Here is a 15,488-nt window from a genome sequence, read left to right on the forward strand (position 1 = left end):
ATGTGTTGAGGTGCTCCTATGTTGGGGCCATAAATATTTACAATTGTTATATCTTGTTCTTGGATTGATCCCTTGATCATTATGTAGTGTCTTTCTTTGTCTCTTGTAATAGTCTTTATTTTAAAGTCTATTTTGTCTGATATGAGAATTGCTTCTCTGGCTTTCTTTTCATTTCCATTTGCATGGAATATCTTTTTCCATCCCCTCACTTTCAGTCTGTATGTGTCCTTAGGTCTGAAGGGGGTCTCTTATAGACAGCACATATACGGGTCTTGCTTTTGTATACATTCAGCCAGTCTGTGCCTTTTGATTTGAGCATTTAATCCATTTACTTTTAAGGTAGTTATTGATATGTATGTTCCTATTACCATTTTCTTAATTGTTCTGGGTTTGTTATTGTAGGTCTTTTCCTTCTCTTGTGATTCCTGCCCAGAGAAGTTCCTTTAGCATTTCTTGTAAAGATGGTTTGGTGGTGCTGAATTCTCTCAGCTTTTGCTTGTCTATAAAGTTTTTAATTTCTCCATCAAATCTGAATGAGATCCTTGCTGGGTAGAGTAATTTTGGTTGTAGATTTTTCCCTTTCATCACTTTAAATATGTCCTGCCACTCCCTTCTGGCTTGCAGAGTTTCTGCTGAAACATCAGCTGTTAAACTTATGGGCATTCCCTTGTATGTTATTTGTTGTTTTTTCTGTGCTGCTTTTAATATTTCTTCATTGTATTTAATTTCTGATAGTTTGATTAATATGTGATTTGGCATGTTTCTACTTGGAGTTATCCTGTATGGGACTCTGCACTTCCTGGACTTGATTGAGTATTTCCTTTCCCATATTAGGGAAGTTTTCAACTATAATCTCTTCAAAAATTTTCTCAGTCCATTTGTCTTTCTCTTCTTCTTCCGGGACCCCTGTAATTCGAATGTTGGTGCATTTAATGTTGTCCCAGATGTCTCTGAGACTGTGCTCAATTCTTTTCATCTTTTTTCTTTATTCTGCTCTCTGATAGTTATTTCCACTATTTTATCTTCCAGGTCACTTAATCGTTCTTCTGCCTCAGTTTTTCTGCTATTGATTCCTTCTTGAGAATTTTTCATTTCATTTATTGTGTTGTTTGTCATTGTTTGTTTGCTCTTTAGTTCTTCTAAGTTCTTTTTAAACGTTTCTTGTATTTTCTCCATTCTATTTACAAGATTTTGGATCATCTTTAACTATCATTACTCCGAATTCTTTTTCAGGTAGATGGTCTATTTTCTCTTAATTTGTTTGGTCTGGTGGGTTTTTACCTTTCTCCTTCATCTGCTGTGTGTTTCTCTGTCTTCTCAGTTTGCTTACCTTACTGTGTTTGGGGTCTCCTTTTGGCAGTCTGCAGGTTCATAGTTCCTGTTGTTTTTGGTGTCTGGCCCCAGTGCTAAGGTTGTATTGGCTTCCTGGTGCAGGGACTGGTGCCTGTGTTCTGGTGGATGAGGCTGGATCTTGTCTTTTTGGTGGGCAGGACCAGGTCCTGTGGTGTGTTTTGGGGTGTCTGTGACCTTATTATGATTTTAGGCAGCCTCTCTGCTAATTAGTGGGATTGTATTCCTGTCTTGCTAGTAGTTTGGCATAGGGTGTTCAGCACTGTAGCTTGCTCTTCATTGAGTGGAGTCGGGTCTTAACATTGTGATGGAGATGTCTGGGAGAGCTTTCGCTCTTTGATATTTCATTGAGCCCAGAGGTCTCTAGTGAACCAATGTACTGAACTCAGCTCTCCCACCTCAGAGGCTCAGGCCTAACACCCGGTTGGAACACCAAGATCCTGTCAGCCACAAGTCTCAGAAGAAAAGGGAGAAGTAAAAAAAAAAAAAACCTAAAAAAGAAAAATACTAAAATAAAATAAAGTTATTAAAATAAAAAAAAACTATTACTAAACATAAAAAAAGTATTTAAAAAAAAGAAAGAAAGAAAGAAGAGAGCAACCAAACCAAAAAAAGAAATCCACCAATGATAACAAGTGCTAAAAACTATCCTAAAAACAAAAACAAACAAACAAACAAAAAAACAGACAGACAGAACCGTAGGACAAATGGTACAAGGAAAGCTATACAGATAAAATCACACAAAGATGCATACACATACACACTCACAAAAAGAGGAAAAGGAAAGAAAAATATACATATATATTTAAGAAAAAAAAAGGAAGAGAGCAACTAAATCAGTAAACAAATCTACCAGTGGTAATAAGCTCTAAATACTAAACTAAGATAAACATAAAACCAGAAACAAATTACATGCAGAAAGCAAACCCCAAGTCTACAGTTGTTCCTAAAGTCCACCGCCTCAATTTGGGATGATTTGTTGTCTATTCAGTTATTCTACAGATGCAGGGTATGTCAAGTTGATTGTGTAGGTTTAATCCGCTGCTCCTGAGACTGCAGGGAGAAATTTCCCTTTCTCTTCTTTGTTCACACAGCTCCTGGGGTTCAACATTGGATTTGGCCCCGCTCTGTGTGTAGGTCGCCTGAAGGTGTCTGTTCTCCATCCAGACAGGACGGGGTTAAGGTAGCAGCTGATTAGGGGTTTCTGACTCACTGAGGCTGGGGGGAGGGAGGGGTACAGAATGCAGGGTGAGACTGTGGCAGCAGAGGCCAGTGTGACCTTGCAACAGCCTGAATCATGCCATGTGTTCTCCTGGGGAAGTTGTCCCTGGATCACAGAACCCTGGCAGTGCCGGGCTGCACAGGCTCCCGGGAGGGGAGGTGTGGATAGAGACCTGTGCTTGCACACAGGCTTCTTGGTGGCTGTAACAGCAGCCTTAGCACTTTATGCTCATCTCTGGTGTCAACTCTGATAGCCACAGCTCGTGCCCATCTCTGGAGCTCATTTAGGCAGTGCTCTGAATCCCCTCTCCTCGTGCACCCCGAAACAATGGTCTCTTGCCTCTAAGGCAGGTCCAGACTTTTTCCCGGACTCCCTCCCGGCTAGTTGTGGTGCACTAGCCTCCTTCAGCCTGTGTTCACGCAGCCAACCCCAGTCCTCTCCCTGAGATCTGGCCTCTGAAGCTGGAGCCTCAGCTCCCAGCCCCCACCTGCCCTGAAGGGTGAGCAGACAAGCCTCTCAGGCTGTTGAGTGCTGGTCAGCACCTATCCTCTGTGTGGGATTCTCTTTGCTTTGTCCTCTGCACCCTTGTTGCTGCGCTCTCCTCCGTGGCTCTGAAGCTTCCCCCACCCCACCCCCCATCTCCGTCAGTGAAGTATCTTCCTAGTGTGTGGAAACTTTTCCTCCTTCCCTCCTGGTGGTGCAGGTCTGGTTCCCATTCTTTTGCCTCTGTTTTTTATTTTTTATTTTACCCTACCCAGGTATGTGGGGAGTTTCTTGCCTTTTGGGAAGTCTGAGGTCTTCTGCCAGAGTTCAGTATGTGTTTTGTAGGAGTTGTTCCACATGTAGATGTATTTGTGGGGAGGAAGGTGGTCTCCATATCTTACACCTCTGCCATCTTGAAGGTCTCTGGTACAATAATTTTTGACTTTATGTAAAGACTAAGATAAATATACAAGCAATAAAATAATGTTTCTCAGAAATTAACTACATGAAAAAGAGGAAATATTCTAATACAAGGATGCAATCTGTATGCATATGTAAACACAAGATGACATTTCTTTAATACTATTTGATATGGTATAAAACACAGGCTTTTTATTATTTTAAAATAGTATAATTTCCAAAAAAAGACAGAATTGACTGTGGAGGGGTGGGGAAAGGGGAGTTGTTTTATAGAAATCCAAACATATTTTAACCTCAAAATTGTCTCTGACTGCTATTCCTAAATGCATCATCTCAAATTGAATGAAAGTATTAATGACAACAGCATATAAGGAGATATGTCTATTACTGACACTGAAGGAACTGACAGTAATAATGAAAAAAAAATCAGAGCTTGAGTAAAATAAATACATCTAGACCTGAATTCATATTAATCTATAGCTATGCTTTATAAAAATATAATAATTATTATAATTTTTAAAAGTCAGTTATTCAAAAAGATACCTATATCTCAATGTTCATAGCAACATTATTTATAATAGCCAAGATATGGAAGCCACCTAAATGTTCATCAATAGATGAATGGATAAAGAAGATGTGGTATATAAATACAATGAAATATTACTCAGCCATAAAAAAAGAATGAAATTTTGGAGACTGTGCAAGATGTCAGAGTAGAAAGACCCTGAGTTCACCTCCTCTCAAAGATACAGCAAAATCACAACTAATTGCAGGACATCTATCAATAAAAAAGACCAGAATTTACCAGAAAATATCTCCTATTATTAAAAATATAAAGAAGAAACCACAATGAGAGAAGTAGGAGGGCTCTAGTCATGATATAGTCAACTCCCATACTCCCAGGTAGGTGAGTCACAAACAGAGAATAATTACAACTGCAGAAGCTCTCCCAAAGGAGTGAGAGGTTGGAGCCCCACATCAGGCTCCCCAACATAGGGGTCCTGCACCAGGAAGATAAGCCCCCAAAGCCTGTGGTTTTAAAGGCCAGCCAGGCTTAGTTGAGGGAGTTCCAGAAGGCTGGGGGAAATAGAGACTCTGCTCTTAAAGGGCACTCACAAAATCTCACACACTGTGGGACCCAGGACAGAAGCAGTTATTTGAAAGGAGTCTGGATCAGACATACCTGCTGATCTGAAGAGCAGGAGGCAACTGCAGCTTACCCTGTAGACATAGACACTGGTGGCAGCAATTTTCGGGAGCTCCTTCTACCAAATGTACACTGGTGATGGCAAGGACCATTCTGGAGTCTTCCCTCTAGCTTATAAGCCCCAGAACCCAGCCCTGCCCTGGCCCAACCATCTGCAGACACCAGTTCTGGGACAACTCAGCCAAGCAGCTAACTGGGCATGAACACAGCTCCACCCACCAGTAGGCAGGCTGAGCCCAAGACCACCTCTGGACATGGCTCTGCTCACTAGAAGGCCCACAACCCAGCCCCACACACCAGTACTCAGGCAATAGATCTGAGACCCCATGAGCCCTCCAGCCAGAGAACCTGGGACAAGATCCACCACCAGTGGGCAGATACCAGCCACAAGTAAACCACAGTCCCACAGGCTAGGATTCTACCCTATTCACTAGCAGACCAGATCCTGCTCTGGGATGGGCTGGGCCTAGGGCCTGCCCACTAACAGGCCAATAAAACTTTCAAGACATGCTTGACTCAGCAGCCAAATGTGTCCAGAACTGGCCCCACCCACCAGCAATCCAACACTTGTTCTGGGACCTCTATGACCTTTAACAAGACCCCAGGACCCATCTCTGCCTGCCAGTAGGCTGGCACTAGCCCCAGGAACCTGGATTCACCCACCAGTGGGCAGACCCTCAGGTCTCCTGGACACTGACTCTGCCCATCAGTAACCTAGCACTTGTCCCAGGGCCACTTGGAGTTCCCCAGTCAGCCAACCAGTGGCAGGCAGCTTCCACATAAGACAACCTGGAAACCAAATGTACTGAGGTCCAACAAATGTACCAGACTGCCCAGATAGTCAGCCTGCCACAACAGGAAGACACATACAGCCAACATAGGGGGAACCTCTAGAGCATATAGTTCTGGTGATGAGAGGGGAATGTGCTGCTGAGGTGCATAGGACTTCTTCTACAAAAGACTACTTCTTCAAGTTCAGGAAACATAACCAACCACCAGATGAATAAAACTAAAAACAGCAATTAGACAAAATGAGGTGGCAGAGGAACATGTTTCAAATGAAAGAAGAAGATACAATCCCAGAAGAAGAATTAAGTGAAGTGGAGATAGGTAATCTATCCAAGAAAGACTGCAAGGTAGTGATTCTAGAGATAATCAAAGCACATGGTAGAAAGATAGATGCACAGAGTGAGAAGTTAGACATTTTTAACAAAGTTAGAAATTATAAAGAGCCAACCAAACAGATGAAGGATACAATAACAAAAAATACACTAGAAAGAATCAACAGTAGACTAAATGATACAGAAGAATGGATCAGCGAACTGGAAGACAGAGCAGAGGAAATCACTAATGATGAACAGAAAAATGTATGAAAAGAAATGAGGACAGTTTAAGAGAACTCTGGGGCAGCATCAAGTGCACTAATATTTGCATTAAAGGGGTTCCAGAAGGAGAAGAGAGAGAAAAGGGAGCTGAGAACATAATTGAAAAAATAATAGCTGAAAACTTCCCTAACCTGAGAAAGGAAACAGGCATCCAAGTCCAGGAAGTGCAGAAAGTCCCATATAGGATTAACCCAAAGAGGAACACAGCAAGACACATTGTAATTAAAATGGCAAAAAATAAAGATAAAGAGAGAATATTAAAGTTAGCAAGGGAAAAGTAACACGTTATGTACAAGGGAACACCCATAAAGATATCAGCTAACTTTACAGCAGAAATTCTGCAGGCCAGAAGGGAATAGCACAATATATTTAAAGTGACAAAGGGAAAAAAATGTACAACAAAGAATACTCTACCCAGCAAGGCTCTCGTTCAGATTCGATGGAGAGATCAAAATCTTCACAGACAAGCGAGAGCTAAAAGAGTTCAGCACTAATAAAACAGCTTTTCAAGAAAGGTTACCTGCCAAATATCACTTATGAGCATAAGTGCAAAAATCCTCAATAAAATATTAGCAAACTGAATTCAGCAATACATTAAAAAGATCATACACCATGATCAAGTGGGATTCATCCCAGGAATGCAAAGATTTTTCAATACCTGCAGTCGATCAATGTGATACCCCACATTAACAAACTGAAAAATAAAACCATATGATCATCTTAATAGATGCAGAAAAAGGTTTTGAGAAGATTCAGCATCGATTTATGATAAAAACTCTCCAGAAAGTAGGAATATATTGGATGTAACTCAACATAATAAAGGCCATATATGACAGCTAACATTATACTCAAGAGTGAAAAGCTGAAAGCATTTTCTCTAAGATCAGAAACAAGACAAGGATGCGTACTCTCACCACTTTTATTCAACATAGTATTGGAAGTCCTAGTCACAGTTATCATACAAGAAAAATAAATAAAAGGCATCCAAATAGGAAAGGAGGAATTAAAGCTGCCACTGTTTACAGACTGTAGAGATCATAAATGAATTTGATAAAGTTGCAGGATTAAAAATTAATATTGAGAAATTTGTTTCATTTCTATACACTAACAATGAATAAGCAGAAAGAGAAATTAAGCAAATAATCCATTTGCAATCAATCACATCAAAAACAATAAAATACCTAGGAATAAATCTTCCTAAGGAGCTAAAGAACCTGTACTCATATAACTATAAGACACTGATGAAAGAAACTAAAGACAACACAAACAGATTGAACGATATATTGTGTTCATTAATTGAAAGAATTAGGTAATCTACAAATTCAATGTAATCCCTGTCAAAATACCAAGGGCATTTTGGAACTAGACCAAATAATTTAAAAATTTGTATGGAAACACAAAAGACCCTGAATAGCCAAAATAATCTTGAGAAAGAAGAGTAGAACTGGAGGAATCACTCTCCTTGACTTCAGGCTATACTACAGTAGTCAAAACAGCATGGTACTGGCACCAAAACAGATGCATAGATCAATGGAACAGAATAGAGAGCCCAGAAATAAACTCGGGCACTTATGGTCAATTAATCTATGACAAAAGAGGCAAGAATACACAATGGAGAAAAAACATTCTCTTCTATAAGTGGTGCTGGGAAAACTGGGCAACTACATGTAAAAGAATGAAATTAGAACATTCTTTAACTCCATATACAAAAATAAACTCAAAATAAATTATAGATCTAAAAGTAAGACCAGAAACAATAAAACTCTTAGAAGAAAACATAGGCAGAACACTCTTTGACCTAAATCTTAGCAATATTTTTTTGAGGATCTGCCTCCTAAAGCAAAGGAAATAAAAGCAAAAATAAACAAATGGGACCTGATGAAACTTAAAAGCTTTTGCACAGCAAAGGAAACCATAAGCAAAACAAAAAGACAACCTACTGAATGAGAGAAAATATTTGTGAATAACATGACTGATAAGAGGTTAATATCCAAAATATATAAACAACTCATATGCCTCAACATCAAAAAAAAAACAACCTAATTAAAAAATGGGCAGAAGACCTGAATAAACATTTTTCCAAAGAAGACATACACATGGCCAACAAGCACTTGAAAAGACGCTCAATGTCATTAATTATCAGAGAAATGTCAACTAAAAACACAATGGGATATTACCTCACACCTGTCAGAATAGCTGTCATCAAAAAGACCACAAATAGCAAATGTTGGTAAAGATGTGGAGAAAAGGAACAAACTAGTACTTACCAGTGGGAAGAGGGAAGGGGAAGGGGAAGGGGAAATTAAGGGGTAGGGAATTAAGAGGCACAAACTACTATGTATAAAATAAATAAGCTGCAAGGATATATTGCACAGCACAGGGAACATAGCAAATATTTTATAACTCTAAATGGCCTATAGCTTCTAAAAAATGTGAATCACTGCTCACTGCAGTGAATCACTGCTTAGAAAATCTGCTTACTGTAATTATATGGATACTTTGAAGACCACTAGGCTCACTTGGACTTCTACACCTGAAACGTAATATTGTACATCAACTACAGCTCAATAAAAAAAGTCAGTTGAAAGATGTTTGGGACTTATCTCAGGATATACCCTGGCTTGGACTTAAAGCATCTGTCAAAAAAAAAGAACAAACAAAACAAAATTTAACCACCATTAGCCTCTTTATCCTTAGGAGCTGTTTTGTGACATCCTTGTTCTGAGATGACAGATCTGTTAAATGTTAAATAGGTTATGTCTTTATTTTTCTTACTGTTTTAGAGATTAATTACTTCTCTTGTCCTATTTAAGCAAAACAAGATTTTGATTGTTTTTTTTTCATTAATTGCATTCATCACTATACTGCAGATGTATAATCTAATTCAAATTTTTTATGAACTTAGAAATCTATTGACCTTCACTGGACCTATAGAATTGCAAATGCTATATTGCTAATTTTACAGATTCTTAAAACACACTATATACTAGGAGCAATGCCTAAATATAGTCCCTAAACTCAACTACTTTTAGTCTGATATGGGAATCAGACGTGCAAAGAAATAAAAATGCAATATGAAATGGTTAGTGCTATGAACAGTAAGGTAAGGGAGAAGGAAACTCCCCAAATAACTCCCCTATTTACATTGTGTTGCTTAAAAACTTGAGTCACCAAGAAAACCTTTAAATTATTTTATTTTCAGAATCATTCCTTGAGAACTGGCTTTATAAAAGGTGTAAGGACAGTAAAATGGGGGTGGGGGCAGGAAAGGGATTTGCTGATGACTCAGTTCTATCAGTATCAGAATCTTAAAAACACCATACAAATACCGTTGGGGATAATGGTAGAAATGAAACTGAAGGGAGGTGAGAATTTTGCATCACTCCACCCTTTAGCACGTGAAATGGATAATGCTGAAACATGGCTTCATAGAATCTGAACAGTATAATTTCTATTAAAAAAAAAAAAAATTAGCCAAAGTGTAAATGGTAACTTGTGAAAAACAAACTGAAACAAAACAAAACAGATGTTATTTTAGGATTGGAGTTAACATGCTTAAGGTCAGGTGAATTCTAATAGCAAATCTGCTCCTGACTGTGCATGGCAGATATCAATCTATTAGGCAAATTTCAAAGGTTGAATTTTTGAATGCATTAAAATCATGGTTGTCATTTGCTTCTTTCTAAAAGATTTGTAAAGAATAAGTAAAAACCATAGTAACAATTTTGAATTAGTTCTTGCAACTTTTCTACTCAAAATTCCATAGATTTTCCTTGGAAATAGTGTGTATTCATTAATAAATATTCAGGAAAAAAATATAAGTGGTCTAAAAAAGAAACATATGGATACTTTACCGGGGAGAAAATCTGCTTACTGTAATTATATGGATACTTTGAAGACCACTAGGCTCACTTGGACTTTAGCAAAGAATATGATCCTGAGGATTCTGACAGTTTCACTAGTCACTGGCCTCCAGGCATACTTCATTACTAAAGTCCTTGAGAGAGTCAACCAGATAAACGTATACTTCCCACCAAATGCATTAATATGAAACCAATTTAAAATGTGAAATTAAAATTGAGAGAGCATTTAGAATCTATAACCATTTAATTGTAAGCAAAACTCAACTCTAGTCAGAAATGCTGGAAACTGAAAACAAACATAAAATTTGTCCATTGGGAACTATACAGAGATCTGAAATTGTATCCTTAAGACACAATTAAAGCACCCCTTCCCATGGTTTGAGTTTTTACATCTTTTAAAGTGGAGATTTGTGGTTTCTGTTTGAAGGAGACACAATGTATTAAATAAATGTGAGGATTATCTTTGGTTAGACTAAGAATAAAGAAAACAGCTATGAGAGAAATCATTGACATGGTTATATTTGCAAGTAATATTTCAAGCAATGAGAGACAAACAGAATATTTAGGAGGTGTGTAACACTTGAAACTGCCTGCAAGGAAGGATTAAACAATGATTATAGAGGGAAATATTATGGCCTACAAGTGATGTAAGTGACTGAGTTCCTATAAAATCAAGACTCATAAAAATACAACAGGAGACCATATTGTTTGATGACGAACATGTACTTGATCTCTAACACAGTTTCTATAAGATATTTTAACCCTTATTGAATTGGATGAAGATCTTTGTTGGGAATCCAGGATCTCTGAAGCCCACATCCTCTCTTTCTATATTAAGTTCCCCCTTTAACCAAGGAAGCTATGTTCCAAGACCTTCAGGTGATGCCTGAAACTTCAGATAGTACCGAACCCTATATATACCATGATTTTTCCTATTCATACACTCCTATGATAAAGCTTAATTTATAAATCAGGCACAGTAAGAGAATATTCGAATTGCCAGCATTACTGCTCTTGTGCTTTGGGGCCATCATTAAATAAAATAGAGGTGACTTGAACATAAGCACTGTAGTAGCTTCGACAGTTTATCTGGTAACTGAGATGGCTACTAAGTGACTAACATGTAGAATATGTTGGACAAAGGGATGATTCACATTCCTGATGGGAGATTTCATCACACTCCTCAGAGTGTGTGCAATTTAAAATTTATGAATTGCTTATGTCTGGAATTTTCCATTTAATATTCTCTGATTGAGGTTGACCACGGGTAACTAAAACTGCAGGGAACTAAAACCGAGGAAAGGGAAATGCAGATAAGTGTGGACTACTGTACTGAAGAAAATATAAGTGGATTTATACTCTTGGCCTCCTAGATGATTACAGCCTAGCAGTGGAATCCCATCCCGTTGTCTTGGTGACCAGATTTAGGGGAGAGGGAAATGGTGAAATTCAGTCTCACAGTACCATCCTATTGAGGGCCACCTAGGGAAATGACAAGCAATTGGTAAGGGTAGGGGAGATTCTAGAATTCTAAACATCTGAGTAACCACCCTGCAGGATTAAATAGGGCTCAATCACTTCTAGAAACTTTTAGATCATTCTCCCCAAACTCAGACTAGTAAAGAGATTCTATGCTTTGCATTGATCAACTGAAAATTTATTTAAGAAATCCCCAGTTGAGGTGGGAGGGGCATGAATAAAACATCTCTCACCATCTTCCTTCTTCAGTCACTATTATTAGGTCAACTGGAAGAGACTCCTCTTTCTTCCAGGATTCAACAATATCTACGGTTATTAAACAAAAGCCAAACTTATCAAGTCCAGTATATCTAATATATGAAAATCTCTGTACTGAGTATATAAAAGGATTTATATAGAAATAGCATCAGTGTTACACAGTAGACATGATATATATATATATTTAATATGCTATTTGATTTTTTTTTAAATTTTTATTTATTTATTGTTGGCGTGTTGGGTCTTCGTTTCTGTGCAAGGGCTTTCTCCAGTTGCAGCAAGCGGGGGCCACTCTGCATCACGGTGCGCGGGCCTCTCACTATCGCGGCCTCTCTTGTTGCGGAGCACAGGCTCCAGATGCGCAGGCTCAGTAGTTGTGGCTCACGGGCCTAGTTGCTCCACGGCATGTGGGAACTTCCCAGACCAGGGCTCGAACCCGTGTCCCCTGCATCGGCAGGCAGATTCTCAACCACTGCACCACCAGGGAAGCCCAGACATGATATTTTTAAGAGATAAGATAAATTCGTGTGAAAAGAAAAATGAACATTTAGAGAGTGCCCAGAGTCAATGGGTGGTAAGGTTGCAGGAGCCCAAGCATTGGTAGAGACCCACTCTGCTGAGCTAATCAGGAATGACTCTGTTGAGAATGTGATATCTGAGCAGGATCCTTATAGTAGAATTTTTTTTAAAAATAGATTTTTGTTTCTTAGAAAAATTAATATTGTTCCAGGAGTTAAAAATCAGCCTGAACAAAGGAATATACAAGATAATACTTTAGCCCATGAAATTATATAATTTCTATACGGAACTGTGGATAAAACCAGAAATGTACCTCCACCTATATGAACTTTATTTTGCAATTATTTTATTTTTCTCTCTTCTCCCATACCCATAATTTTTTCTTCAATATTTTCTCTGACTTTGGTTTTTCATTTCAACATAATGCTTTCTTTTGATGGTTCTGTGATAGGTTCTTCATTATGTTTTAAGTGGATGCATGTGAATAAGTTATCAATTTGTATTCCTTAGTTTTTATGTGGCAACATCTACATTGCCATGGGAATAATATGTCTTAATTAATTAAAGGTCCAATCTAACTCTTTGAGAGTAAGGCACTCTAACACCCTAGGGAGATTCAGTTGAAGTCTGGAATCTCAAAACCATTAGGCTGTTTTCCTTAGAGCTTAATCAAATCAAGTTTTTTCAAACAAGCCTTAACTGCTAACAGTCATCCAAATTCTTGTAAAGTACTAAAAGCTTGTGTCATGTTACAGTTAAGGTGTATTTCAGAGTTTTATATTGTAATTTGTTGTCAAAAAAACAGGGGGCCATGAATCAGAAAAACTAGAATTTAGTCTCTTTTGTGCTATATAATAGTTTCCTTCTTATGAGAGAAAAAGATATTTCTGGACATTCAGTTCAAAAGTGTCTCTTGAGGATTAGATGAGTGTAAGTATGTGAGGTAATTTGAAAAGTATAAAATTAGAAATCTCCTTCTAAGTTATTTAATTAAAAAACATTTATAATCTCTCAATCACTTTTTAACCTATTCTAAATTTGGCTTTCAAAAGTATGAGGCAACCATATCCAAAGACTAAAATGACTTTTACCACTAATAAAATACATTTAAAATAATCCCCTCTTGCCTCACAGAATTTGCTTTTTCCAAGGTCATTAATAATCTCCATGTGGCTAAATTCAATTGACATTTTTCTGTCCTGATTTTATTCTACTTATCAGTAGCCTTCAACAGAGCTGACATCACCCTTCTTTTTGAAATATTCTTCTTTTGTTGAATCCAGAACACCACAACACCACAGTCTACTGTCCTTTTGTGTGCCCTGGAAATCAATTTTCAGTTTCCTTTGCTGTCACTTTTACTCTTACTCTACCTCCAATTTTGTGGGAGGAGAGAGGCGTTCTCAAGATTTGGTCCTGCTTTTCTCTTTCTTACCTATAATTTCTTATTCAATCTAATTTTGGAATATCAAATAATTTATTAACATTTCAGATTGTAAGTGTAATCTCTTCATGACTAGACTCTCTTATTAACTTATTTAATTAAATTCATATTAATTAAAATCCTACTGCATGCCAGACATAGGACAGGATTTTGCAAAAGAAATAGTGAATGGAGAGATGAGATTTTGTCCTGAATGTAACATACAATTTAAATATATTCAAAGGGTATTCTCAATGAGGGAGTGAATCTCCACTGACTGATGCAGTGCAACTACAAATCTGATTAGTGTTTGTCATCAAATCAAATGCTGGACTAGGTAACAAATTAGTCTAATGTTCTAGAAAAACTTTCAAGAACGTTTTGTATATTATAATCAAAACTTGTGATTAACTGCTCTTTTGACATTATTTTCCTTCAAATAGAGTTGGTCTTCGTTCAAAATAACTATTTCAAAAATAGTTCAAACTTAACATTTACATTTAAAGAAAAGCTACTGGGATAAAATGCTAATAACACTATTCATGCTTTCCCAAAATGTGATTATAGCTTACACAGAATTTATACATATACTCATTCATTCATCATATATACATACGAATGTGTGTATACACACACACAAAATGCAGACAGGCCCAAAAGCACAAAGAATAAATTAAAACTTTAGAGAATTTCCTGAAAAGCTTTATATATGTAATCTGAATATTTCTATATATTCATATTATTTTTTGTTCTTAAATATTCAGGCTTCATTCTAAATATACTGCTTACTAATATGCTTTTATTACCTAAAAGTGAACCAAGAACATTTCCTCAGGTCAGTAGATCGTTTTGTCAAAATGATTTTTAATTGATAGCCTGTATTTCATCTTGAGAATATACTATTTATATGTCCTATAACTTTTTATGGGCACTATTTTTCTTTCCTTTTTTTTTTTTTGTAATTTAGAATATATAATCCTGGTGTTAATTTTAGTAGCATATAATTGTTAATTTATAAAATTACAAATGAAAGACATTTCTCACATTAATAACTTAATGAACCAGTTTGTATCTATGTATTACCTTCATCAGTATTATAGAGCAGTTTTAAATATTCCTATTTTTTGAGTGATAGATAGTATAGTTAGATCTGTGGTACATTTTATTAGTCTAATATTTTTGACATTTCAGTATGATTCTGGGGCTCATGGAAGGGGCAGGGAATGAGATGTGGGTTAGTTTACATGTTTATGCATGTAAATATGTATTCTTGTTTCATTTTGTTTTTTCTTTTTGTTAGTACAAAAGGAAATTCTCATGATTATTTTACAATGGAGTGTTTTCCTAAAGTATAATACATAAAGGGAAGTTGAGCTGACTGTAGGAAAACAGAATATAGTTTTAGGAAATTACAGAAGGGTCAAGATTGTGCTTAAAACTTGAAAATAGATTAGCATAGTAAGTAAATATTGCAAGATATGACAGCCTTAAAAATTGTGTATGAACACAATGATATAGCAGCTCAATATTAACACCTGTAGTGATGATTTCCTTTCAAATTTGTCCAGAATATTGAGAGAACAGTGCTTCAATCTTAATAGAAAAAAGAACTTAAAGTACAAACTGAAACATTGCCTTTTCCTAATACTGTCAACTCTCGATTATCCATAATAATGAAAGGGAGTAGTGACATATAAAATTTTTAAAGATAAATAATTCCAAAGCTAATTTTGAGAAATGCCCTTGTACTTAGGTTTGGGTGTGAGAAATACTGCCATCCCTGGAATTTGCAGCATTGATAAAGTGAGCAGAACTTCACTTCCTTCTCAGTTCCTCCTCAATGGGAAGACACACACACACACATTTATATATATGCGAG

This window comes from Balaenoptera physalus, assembly GCF_965194825.1.
Source record: "Balaenoptera physalus genome assembly, chromosome: 15".
In the NCBI taxonomy this organism is placed as follows: Eukaryota; Metazoa; Chordata; class Mammalia; order Artiodactyla; family Balaenopteridae; genus Balaenoptera; species Balaenoptera physalus.